The sequence below is a fragment of the Puma concolor genome, chromosome D4 (genome assembly GCF_028749965.1).
Source record: "Puma concolor isolate L17-30 chromosome D4, mPumCon1.1.hap2, whole genome shotgun sequence".
In the NCBI taxonomy this organism is placed as follows: Eukaryota; Metazoa; Chordata; class Mammalia; order Carnivora; family Felidae; genus Puma; species Puma concolor.
In genome coordinates this window covers 50,867,591-50,878,766 of record NC_141679.1, presented here as the reverse complement: position 1 = coordinate 50,878,766, position 11,176 = coordinate 50,867,591, and positions in this window count along the sequence as shown.

Genomic DNA, 11,176 nt, shown 5'->3' with positions numbered 1-11,176 from the left:
GCACTATCAACAATAACCAAATCATGGAAAGAGCCCAAGTGTTCATCAACTGATGAATCGATAAAGATGTGGGGTGTGTATATACACACACACACACATGCACACAATGGAATATTAGCCATCAGAGAATTTAATGCATGCAAATTAAAAAAAAATATTTAGAAGGTAAGGGATCTCAGGATGTAGTACAAAATGTGACAAAAGGGTCTATCTGCTTTACACATGTATGAAACAACCCTTCAGGGGTGAGGAAAAAGAAGAAATTGCCTTACGTTTTTTATCCCAGTATCCTAAGCATTTGATTATAGAATTCTATCATGTTAGCAAAGATAGAAAACTTTTTCAAGTGACAACTCCAAGTGGATACTGAAATACTCTAATAAAGAGGACAGGTCTAGTTACAATGTTTCTTGTGACAAAGAAATAAACCTACTTTCTTTCTTTTCTTTTTTTTTTTTTTTTTAATGTTTATTTTGAGAGAGAGAGAGAGAGAGAGCGCAGGGGAGGAGCAGAGAGAGAGGGAGACACAGAATCCGAAGCAGGCTCCAGGCTCTGAGCTGTCAGCACAGAGCGGCTCAAACCCATGAACTGTGTGATCATGACCTGAGCTGAAGTTGGATGCTTAACCGACTGAGCCACCCACGTGCTCCAAAACCTGCTTTCTTGATAGGGTATCATTAATTTTTGAGAATAAGTAAAGCTGTCCTTTTTAATTTTCAGAAAATATCTGTTTACAAAAGAAAGAAAAACAGATATTTATGCCTTAACACAGGCCAGGCACTTTACATAAACATTAACTTATTTAATTTTCCAAAACCTTGAAAGATAGGAATTTTCATTTCCATTTTACAAAAAAAGAAAGCAACAACAACAAAAAAAACACAAAAAAAATTACATAAAGTCCTAGATCACAGAGTATGTGGTAGATTTTTGATGAGTATTTAAAGAAGGTAAATAAGAGGATGAATAATTCAAGCATATTGTGTATGTAAAACAAATAGTATATTATTATACATTGTTAAGGGTGGAAACACATATGGGCTTAAGTACTGTTTAATTAGAAAGTTCAATTATTATTCAATATTTACTGAAATTTTCAGAAAAAAAGATGTTTCAGAAAGGGATGCCAAATTAAAGAAGACACTTGTTAGGATGAGTACTGGGTGTTATACATAGGGGGTGGATCACTGTTATCTACTCCTGAAATCATTATTGCACTATATGCTAACTAACTTGGATATAAATTTAAAAATTTTTTAAAAAAAGGAAATGGATGCTTCAGTAAGAGAATGAGAATTGAGCTGGGCTTTGAAGTGTGGTTAGGGTGCAAATGGATGAAGGGAGAAGGACATCTCAGGTGGCTAGAGGCGGTCACTCAGGCAGGCAAGAACATGGTTGTGTAGAGTCAACTGGATTGAAGCACTTTTCTGGGAGTCTCCAACTGTAATTTTTTAACTGCAATAGAACTGCAATCTGAAGTCTATATCTACTAATTCTATGGCTCTCTTAAAGCTAATAGTTCATTTTCTTCAATAGGAGATGGAAATATGGAAACATCATCAAATCACTAAGTCAAAGAATGTAAGAATGAGGAGTCTTTGATGCAGATGAGTTGTTAAAATTTCCCAGGACAACATACATGGTAAGTGGCAGAGTTGGGATATGAACAGACATCTCTGGTTTCTGAGTCTATCATCTTTCTACCTACATGGTTTGATTCCTCATTTACAAACAAGGAACTCTGGTCTGGAGAAGTCATATTACATAGTATTTATTAAAGAGTAAATTTGGGGCGCCTGGGTGGTTCAGTCGGTTAAGCGTCCGACTTTGGCTCAGGTCATGATCTCATGCTCTGTGAGTTCCAGCCCCGTGTCGGGCTCTGTGCTGACAGCTCAGAGCCTGGAGCCTGATTCGGATTCTGTGTCTCCCTCTCTCTCTGGCCCTCCCCCGTTCATGCTCTGTCTCTCTCTGTCTCAAAAATAAATAAACGTTAAAAAAATTTTTTTTAAAGAGTAAATTCAGTGGGGTTTTCCTGTTGTGATTTCTCTAAAATTGAATATAGAAGAATAGAATACAAAATATAAATAGAACACAGCTAACAAGCTCCGTCATTTAGAAAAGGAGTCAATAGCAGAAGGGAGACTAGGGAGAAAGATGGTTTTGTCTGGTTTGTGTTGAATTTGAGTTGCTGCTAGATAAGCTTTGGATTTCCAGGGCACCCTTGTCAAAAAATTCTCCAAATTATGGTAAGAAACACTTGGGAGTTTCAGCAGATCTTGTACAACTGTTTGAGTATATGTTCATTTATTCTAATTCCAAAGCTTCTTTTTTTCTTCCAGTTATGCAACCAAGTTGTGAAATCATCCCTTTGACAGTTAGGTATGAGGTGTGTGCATTTCTTCAGCTTAATAGCTTAAATTGCCCTCTATCATCGCTCTCTTTGAAGATTTAGACTTAAAAGAAAAGATACAGTACTTCTTGGTCACTCCCACACTGGAGATATGCCTGGTCTGTACCTTCACCCCCTTCTCTTCAGCTCTGTGAAACCTGATAAAGACCAGGCCTAGAGCTTGTCCAAACCTAGAGCTGTTCCTGTAAAAGAATGTTATATATCCTACCTGACTTTTTCTAGGAATTGAGGAAGAAATTAACTTTTTGGAACATATTACCCACTTAATTTGAGTTAAAATTATATTTAAAAAAAAAACAATAAAATTGAGACTGTTTCAGCTTTTTAAAAATGACAAATTTCTCAGTAAAAAAATACACATATTTTTTTTCAGAATGCTGTTATCTGAAGCACAATAATTGTGATTCAAGAAGAAAATGAAACTTTAATACGGTATTCCCATTACCTAAGTTTCTCAATATTCTCTTGTTTAATGAAACATATTTGTAGGGGAATTTGATTTATTCTAGAAATAATGTAAAATTTTATATCTACTTTGTCTCAAATGTCATCTTTGTGTTTTTTGTTTTTTTTTAAATTAGCTCACTTGGCCATGAATTAATCAGACTCTTTTCTGGTTCTTCTGCAGGAGAAAGGTCATACAATTATAAGCTTTTTACCATTACGAACAGTTTCTTTTTAGCCAATTTTCATCTTTCTATCATATTTTTGAAGTGAATGTACAAATTAAGTATGTCAATCTTTCTTACTGATTTTATATCTACCTTGCACAAAACTCATATTTCTTAACAGAAATTACTAATGAAGAAATATTTAAAATGCATACTCGTCTCTGTTTAGTATTCTTCCTACTAACAGAAAAAGCCTGATAACTTTGTTTTATGAAGATTTTTTTTCATTCCAACTTGTAAATCATGTATTTTATTCTGCTCCCTACAAAGATGCACTGTAATCTTAGTGAATTGAGCAATTAACTCTGCTAAGACTTCACTTGCACTTGCTGAAGGACTTGATAACATGTCTGTACTTTCATAAGACAGCCCTTGTTCATGGAATTCTCTCCCCTTCCTCCACTCCTTACTAAAGCAAATTAGTGAAAAATGTTTAAGTGGTAAAAATCAGTATGCTGCACACTATAAAACTTTTAGCCAAAAGAGTAAGAAGCCAATGAACTTGCAAGAAAAAGTGTGTAACAGCCATATGATTGTGTATTACCAGGTTCTCAGACATCCTGTTTTAGAACAGCACACTTATAGAGGGGAAAGTCACCTATTGATGAAAGTAAACTTGGGAGAGGTTTCTATTTCAGTATCCTTTCTTTTTAAAGTCTCCTGCCCTTCCCCCCAGCGCCTACTCAACTTCACTTCCCAATTACAGTAATTAAAAAGGAGGACATATCCCAATGGAATGCATCTTTGTTTGAAACTTCCTTACCAGAAGTTTATTCTTTTTTTTTTTTTTTTTCAAGATTTCCTATTTATCGCTACATAACTGTTATGTACAAGTGACATTTTTGGTGAAAGTGACATAAAATTTTCTTACATTTCTTGCTTCTAGTGGAAAAGATGTATCAAACATCTATTAAAATTAAAAGTGTACATTCCCTACTCCTGTGAATCTATCACAAAGAAATAAACAAATCAGTAGATAAAGACATATAAGGATGTTTATTGTAGCCTAATTTGTAGTGCCAAAAAATGGAAACAAAAGGAACGCTCAATAATTGAGGAAATGCTACATAGATAATGTTACATCTAAATTATGGAATATTGTACTATTAAACTCAAATGAATTGAAGATCTTTTCTCTGGATATTGTTGGGTGAGAAAAGTAACACGCTTGAGAATATGGTCCCATTTTTAAAGTTGATGATCAAAATAACCCCGTATTTTTATATGTATATAAATATATTACGAATAAGTCTCCATAGAATTATAAATGAAGAGTGGAGCGCCTGGCTGGTTCTCTTGGTCGAGTGTCCAACTCTTGATTTCATCTCAGGTTATCATCCAAGGGTTGTGGGACTGAGCCCCGTGTTGGGCATTGCAGTTTGTGGAGCCTGTTGAAGATTCTCTCTCTCTCTCCCTCTGCCCCTGTCCCCCACTGGTGCTCTCTCTCTCTCTTTCTATCTCTCTAAAGTAAAAAACAAACCAACAAAATAAATTAGAAAATGGATGGATACATATTAGGCTGTTAACATGGGTTATCAAGGAAATGGGGTATAAAAGAAACCAAAGTGGGAGAAGAGATATGAGATTTTTAAAAATAAAAATAGTCACTACTAAAGATGTAGGTGTTCATATTTATGCATTATCCAAAATTATATATATATGTATTAATAAATAAATTAATACTTTTTATAAATAAAAGGCTTAGGCAGTAATACTTGAAATTTGCAGAAATGTTGGGGCGCCTGGGTGGCGCAGTCGGTTAAGCGTCCGACTTCAACCAGGTCACGATCTCACGGTCCGTGAGTTCGAGCCCCGCGTCGGGCTCTGGGCTGATGGCTCAGAGCCTGGAGCCTGTTTCCGATTCTGTGTCTCCCTCTCTCTCTGCCCCTCGCCCGTTCATGCTCTGTCTCTCTCTGTCCCAAAAATAAATAAACGTTGAAAAAAAAAAATTTAAAAAAAAAAAATTAAAAAAAAAAAAAAAAAAGAAATTTGCAGAAATGTATAATAATTCATCAGTGGAAACCAAAAGTAAAAATAGGAAGTAAATCATGTGGCAATTTGTTCTCATCGTAAAAAGTATTCTTTAGTACACTATAACCATACTGTAATCTTAAATGCCATTAAAACTTAAAATCTCTGTATTTCCATTATAGAATATCTGGGAATATATAACATCCGTTTGATAATATTAACTACTAGCATTTATTGAACACTTTGGCAGCAGGCACTGTGCAGATGCTTTACCTTATTAGTTCATTTCATCTATATGCTATGAGGAAGACATTACATTCCTTATTTTGTAGTTGCTGAAATTGCAAATTAGAGCAACTGGCTGGTAGTCCAGGGTTACCCAGCTAACAAGTGGCAGGCAGGATTAAAACTCAGACTTGTCTGACTCCAGAACCCATACTTTTAACCAGTCCTCTATATTATTAGTTCCCCCATTGTTCTGAAACCAGATTTCCTCTGTATCGTAACCCTTTCTTCTCCTGGAAATGTTGTCATAGTGATATCCCAATCTTCTTAGCCAATGTAAGTTTGGTTGTGGGGCTTCTTTGATATGTGGTATATCTAGAAAGAAGAAAAGTACATCAAGAAAAATGCTATGATGAGTGCTGCTCATCTAGTTTTCCTGACTATCCAACCTTTTTTTTTGAACATCCAACAGTAGGCTTAAGTTTCTCAATCACGATTTTATGGCAATGATAAAAATAATCATTAATTTATTTAAAAATACCTGTTGAGTACCTACCAGGTACTTACCTCCCAAGCATTACTCTAGGCAGTGTTCTTGCTATTCAAACAGAGCTTTAAGACAAGTCTCCTAACCACACTTTAATGAAACTACCATCCCTAAAATACTCTCATACAAAGATTCTGGAGTCAACTCGAGACTCAATAGTCGTGGGTTATTCTGGGATGTTGGCCAGAACATGGCATTAAGGCTAGAGGTGGATCATAGGCACAGAGGCTGTAAAGTGATTATCCCACAAAATTTGAGAAAACTGGTATGGAACAGATGAAATGCCAGGTCTTAAGAAACCCCTGCAGGTTTTACTTGAATACCTCAGGAAAAACATCTTACAGTAGTAAAGGATACATGAACTTGGCAGTTGGGTTTACACAGAGACAGTTGGTTAACCTTTCCAAAAACTTTTCCAAAATCAGCCAGTATTTGCTTTTACCAAGAAAAGTTACCATTGTATGAAACTGCATTGTTTATTTATTGTCTGTATCCTCCATTAGAATGTAGGCTCCAACTGGGCAAGAATTTTGTTGATGTTGGCCCCTCTTTTATTCAGTATGTATTAGATGAATCAATTTGATAAATGGAAATAGGTAGCCTTACTTGCTGGTATAGATGCCTTTATATGTGCAGGTATGGCTTGCTGTCCCCATGATGAACTTCACATCGTTAGTAGGTTCCTGTTGTTGGCAATGAAATTATGATAAATAAATGGGAGGACAGAAACTGTAGCTGATCAAAATTAAAGGCAAATGTTGCATGTATTGCTGCTATAATAAATTACCACAAACTTTGTGGCTTAAAGCAACACAAATATATTCTTTTTACAGTTCTGTAAGTCACAAGTCTGAGAGGTGTGAGGCTAAAATCTTTGTGAAGGCTCTAGAGGAGATTCTGTTTCCTTTCCTTACCCAGCTTTTAGAAGCTCCCTGCATTTCTTGGCTCATAGCCCTTCTTCCATCTTCAAATTACATCATTCCAACATTTGCTTCTATTCCTCACATTTTCTCTGATTTTGACCTTCTAGCTTCCTTTTCAAAGGGATGTTTGTGGTTACATTGGGCACACCCAGATAATCCAGAATAATCTTCCCATCTCAAGATCCTTAATCACAATTGCAACGTCTCTTTTGCCATATAAGGTAACATATTCACAGGTTGTGGGGAGTAGTAGGATGTGAACATCTTTGGGAGGCAATATTTGGTGTACCACAGCTATTTAGAAATCTTACTTGCATTGAAATTTTTACTCTGCTCATTCACTATGTTGCTACTTCAATGTAAAAAAAAAAAAAAATTGAAAAATTTTGAGGCACACAGCAGAGTTTTACCCTGAATCGACAAAATTACAAACCTCTTTTTATCTCAAAGAAGAAGCCCTCATCATTTTTTATAACAGACGGGAGCAGGGGGAGCACTACTTCTTGTGTCAATTCTTTCAAAAAATTGTAATGCATTATAAACAATGGCTTTCAAGTAGTAAGACTGACCTCACCTCACTTCCATTCCTCACCTTCCAAACACCAAAATCGGCTTTTCAGTTACAGTCAAAAGTGTAATGAGCTTCATGGTAGCAAACTTGGTAGGGCAGGCTTTTAGCCCAAGGATGTTGTCTTTATTCTAAACATTTTTATAGCTTCTTTTTTGGAATTGTCTTTAGAGACAGTTTACCAGACACACAGGAAAACACGGCTCGTTATTTTAAGGTCACAAGGTACTCTGCCTACTCTGTCTTCTTCCCTTCCCCATTGTTTTACTCTACTTGCCTTCATCCCCACTCCTTCCTCTGCAGATACTAGTGCCAGAGATCTGTGAGGTTGAGAGGAAGGCCTGGGGAGAGGGAGTGTGGCTGAAAAGGGGGCAGGGAGAGTTTCATACAGAGCTCGAGAGGTAGCAAACTGCAATTTAAGTTTATTTGTGTGACCCAGCCTGTTTTAAACATTGCTAAATAACAATATTTGATAATCCACTGGGTCAAAATTCATGCTGTTAAAATACATCCCTGTTGAGAAATGTCTGTAGCTTCATCTAAACTTCTATTAGTTCCCAATGTAAGTATTATTTTAAATTAAAAGGAATACTTGGCCAAATAGACTTTTCAATATCCTTTTGTTTGACAAGGGACGTGGGAGCACAGGAGGGGAGACTAGAAGAAAACTCTTTCCTATACTGATTTTCTTCCCAAGGAGGTCTCAGTTTACAGGCTTTTTTAGAATAGCTCTATAATTCAAAGCTTTTCAACACAGGCAAGTAAAATTTACTATTTAGATACATAGATAAATGAAAATATAATCAATAATGGCATCATATAAAATGATATATTCTATAATTATATATAAATATTAATAATATATATTAATTAGTAATATATACGATACAGGCTATACTATGTTTTTGAATATTGGTGTTATTAAATGTAACAATTCACAAACCCTCTTATATTTTCAATTCCTGAAGTTAAGAAGATCCAGCCAATCAGATTCTTTTAGAGGTCCCATTCAGAACAAAGTCTCTAAAATATTCCTAACTACCACATATATTTCTTTCTTCTACCAATTAAGATTACTTTTCAAAGAAAATAGGTTTGTAAAAGTAATTTAAGACTAATCAAAAAGAACACAGAAAGTCCTACTTTAGATTATAATCTCACATAGGAAAGGGTTTTTTTTTCCTTATGAAACCATTTTCCTTTATTTAGCAAAACTGCTACTTGACTTTCTCCCATGACTCATCCTCTTGCTACAATCAGAATAAAAGTTCTAAATTCTAAATCTATTTATAGATTTATAGATTTTATTAAATTTTTATTATTAAATTATTTTTTTTTTAATTTTTTTTTCAATGTTTATTTATTTTTGCGACAGAGAGAGACAGAGCATGAACGGGGGAGGGGCAGAGAGAGAGGGAGACACAGAATCGGAAACAGGCTCCAGGCTCTGAGCCATCAGCCCAGAGCCTGACGTGGGGCTCGAACTCACGGACCGCGAGATCGTGACCTGGCTGAAGTCGGACGCTTAACCGACTGCGCCACCCAGGCGCCCCTATTAAATTATTTTTTAATACTTTTTAAATTTTTATTTAATTTTAATTTTTTAAAATTATTTTAAAATAATTTTTACTATTAAATTATTTATAGATTTTTATTAAATCTGTCCAATTTGTAGCCACTATGAATGTCGCTATTAAGCACTTGAAACATGGCCAATCTGAATTGAGACCAACTGTAAGTGTAAACCACACCATAAAATCTCAAAGATTTAGAACAAAAAAAAGAACATAATGTATATCAATAATTGTTTTGTTAACTACATGTTGACATTGTATTTTGAATATACTGAGGTAAATATTTTGAGATAAATATATTATTTAAATGAATTTCATCTGTTTCTTTTTCCTTTTTAAATGTAGGTACAAAAAAATTAAAATTTTATGTATCTGGCTTACATTTGTACCTCACATTATATTTCTATTGGACAGTGCTGTTCTAAATCAGCATCGCAGTATTTCCTCCTACAAGCTCAAAGAGCTTCATTTCTGAATGTGTGAATGAGTTATAGTATATTTTAATTCAAATATCTTCAATATTTTAATTCAAAATATCTTTAAAGCATGAATTTAATCATTAGCTCTCTCTCAAGTAGACAGTTATGTCCCCCATTTTCCAAATGCAATTCCACAGACATTAAAATGACTGACATGACATTAAAGTGTAGAAGGTTTTCAGGGGCTGTAAGTCTGTACCCAGACTGTAAGTTACAGTGCCTTCACATTTACTTTTCTTTGCATACATTCTTAGAGAAGAAACAATCTGGCCATTAAAAAAAAAAAATAATAATCCTGCCTAGAAATAACCAAATCATCGACCCTTGAAAAATGGCTAGGGAGCAAATGGGAGCTTAAATGATGAACTTCAACAGATGTTGCCTCAAACACAGTAAGAAACAAGGGAAAACGGAATCAACTGCTGCAGTTGTTGAAAGTATTATAATAGAAGAGCTATCAAAGTTCTCACCCAGTCCAATAATCCACAAAAAATAACTCTTTCTGAATTGTATTTATAGAAGGGCAAGTTATTTTATACTTGTTTTTTCCCCCAGCAAGTGCAATCACCACTCTATCTATCTACCTATGTACCTACTTATCTTTCTATCATCTGTCATCTATCTAAACATTCCCAGAGGAACAGAAACCTGGCCTATCTTTCAATAAGTTTCAAAAAGTTCCCTTTGAATTACACTAGTGGTGCTAGGGAAGAAAAATGGAGTTTTAGACATTTCTGTTTCTCAGCAGAATGCAAGAGAATGTTCAAAGTGCTCTTGACTAACTGTATCCCACAACTTCTATGCCCCTTCCTTTTTTAAAAAAACAAAACAATGAGTAATTTTATGAAAAGTCTCTTCCACATTAACCAAAGTCTAGATTTATGATTTATTTGTGGTTCCCTTAACTTTCCTCAGTGTTCTTTTTTTTAATGAGATGTAATGTACATATCACAAAATCCATTTAAAGTGTATAATTAAATTTTTTAAATATTCAGAGTTGTACGAATATCACTTCAATCAATTTTAGAACATTTTCATCACACCCAAATAAACAATGCACCTTTATTATCACCCCCTTCAACTCTCTCTTCTCATCTTTAGGCAACCACTAATCTACTTTCTGTCTCTATTAATTTGTCTATTCTGGATATTTCTTATAAATAGAATCACACAGTGTTTTGTAGCCTTTTATGACTGGCTTCTTTCAGCATGTTCAAGGTTCATCCATATTGTAGCATATATTAGTACTTCACTCCTTTTGTGGCTGAATAATGTTCCAGTGTGTGTGTGTGTGTGTGTGTGTGTGTGTGTGTGTGTGTGTGTACACATACCACATTCTTTTTATCAACTGATGGACATTTGGATGTTTCTACTTTTAGACTATTATGAATAATGCTGCTATGAACAGTCATGTTCATATTGATATGTTTCATTTGGTATCAATATGTTTCATTTCTTGGGTACCTACTTACAAGTGGAATTGTTAAGGCATATGGTAATTTATGTTTAACTTTTTAAGGAACTTCCAAACTGCTTTCCGAAGCATCTTCCATGCCATTTTAATTTGGTTCAGTCTATCCCACCCAAACTAAATCAACTCAATAAGCATTCACTGTGAACTTACATGTCAAATGGTCTGCTTGGCACAGAGGACACAGATGACTAAGACATCATCTCTATCTGCAGGGAGCCCACAGTGTGATGAAAAATCTCATAGTTTAGTAGAAATAAGGAGTGGTTCTTACTACCTGGTACCTGCCTTAGAGAGAGAGGGAGAAAATTCTTGTGGTCTAGTAGTACCAGATGAG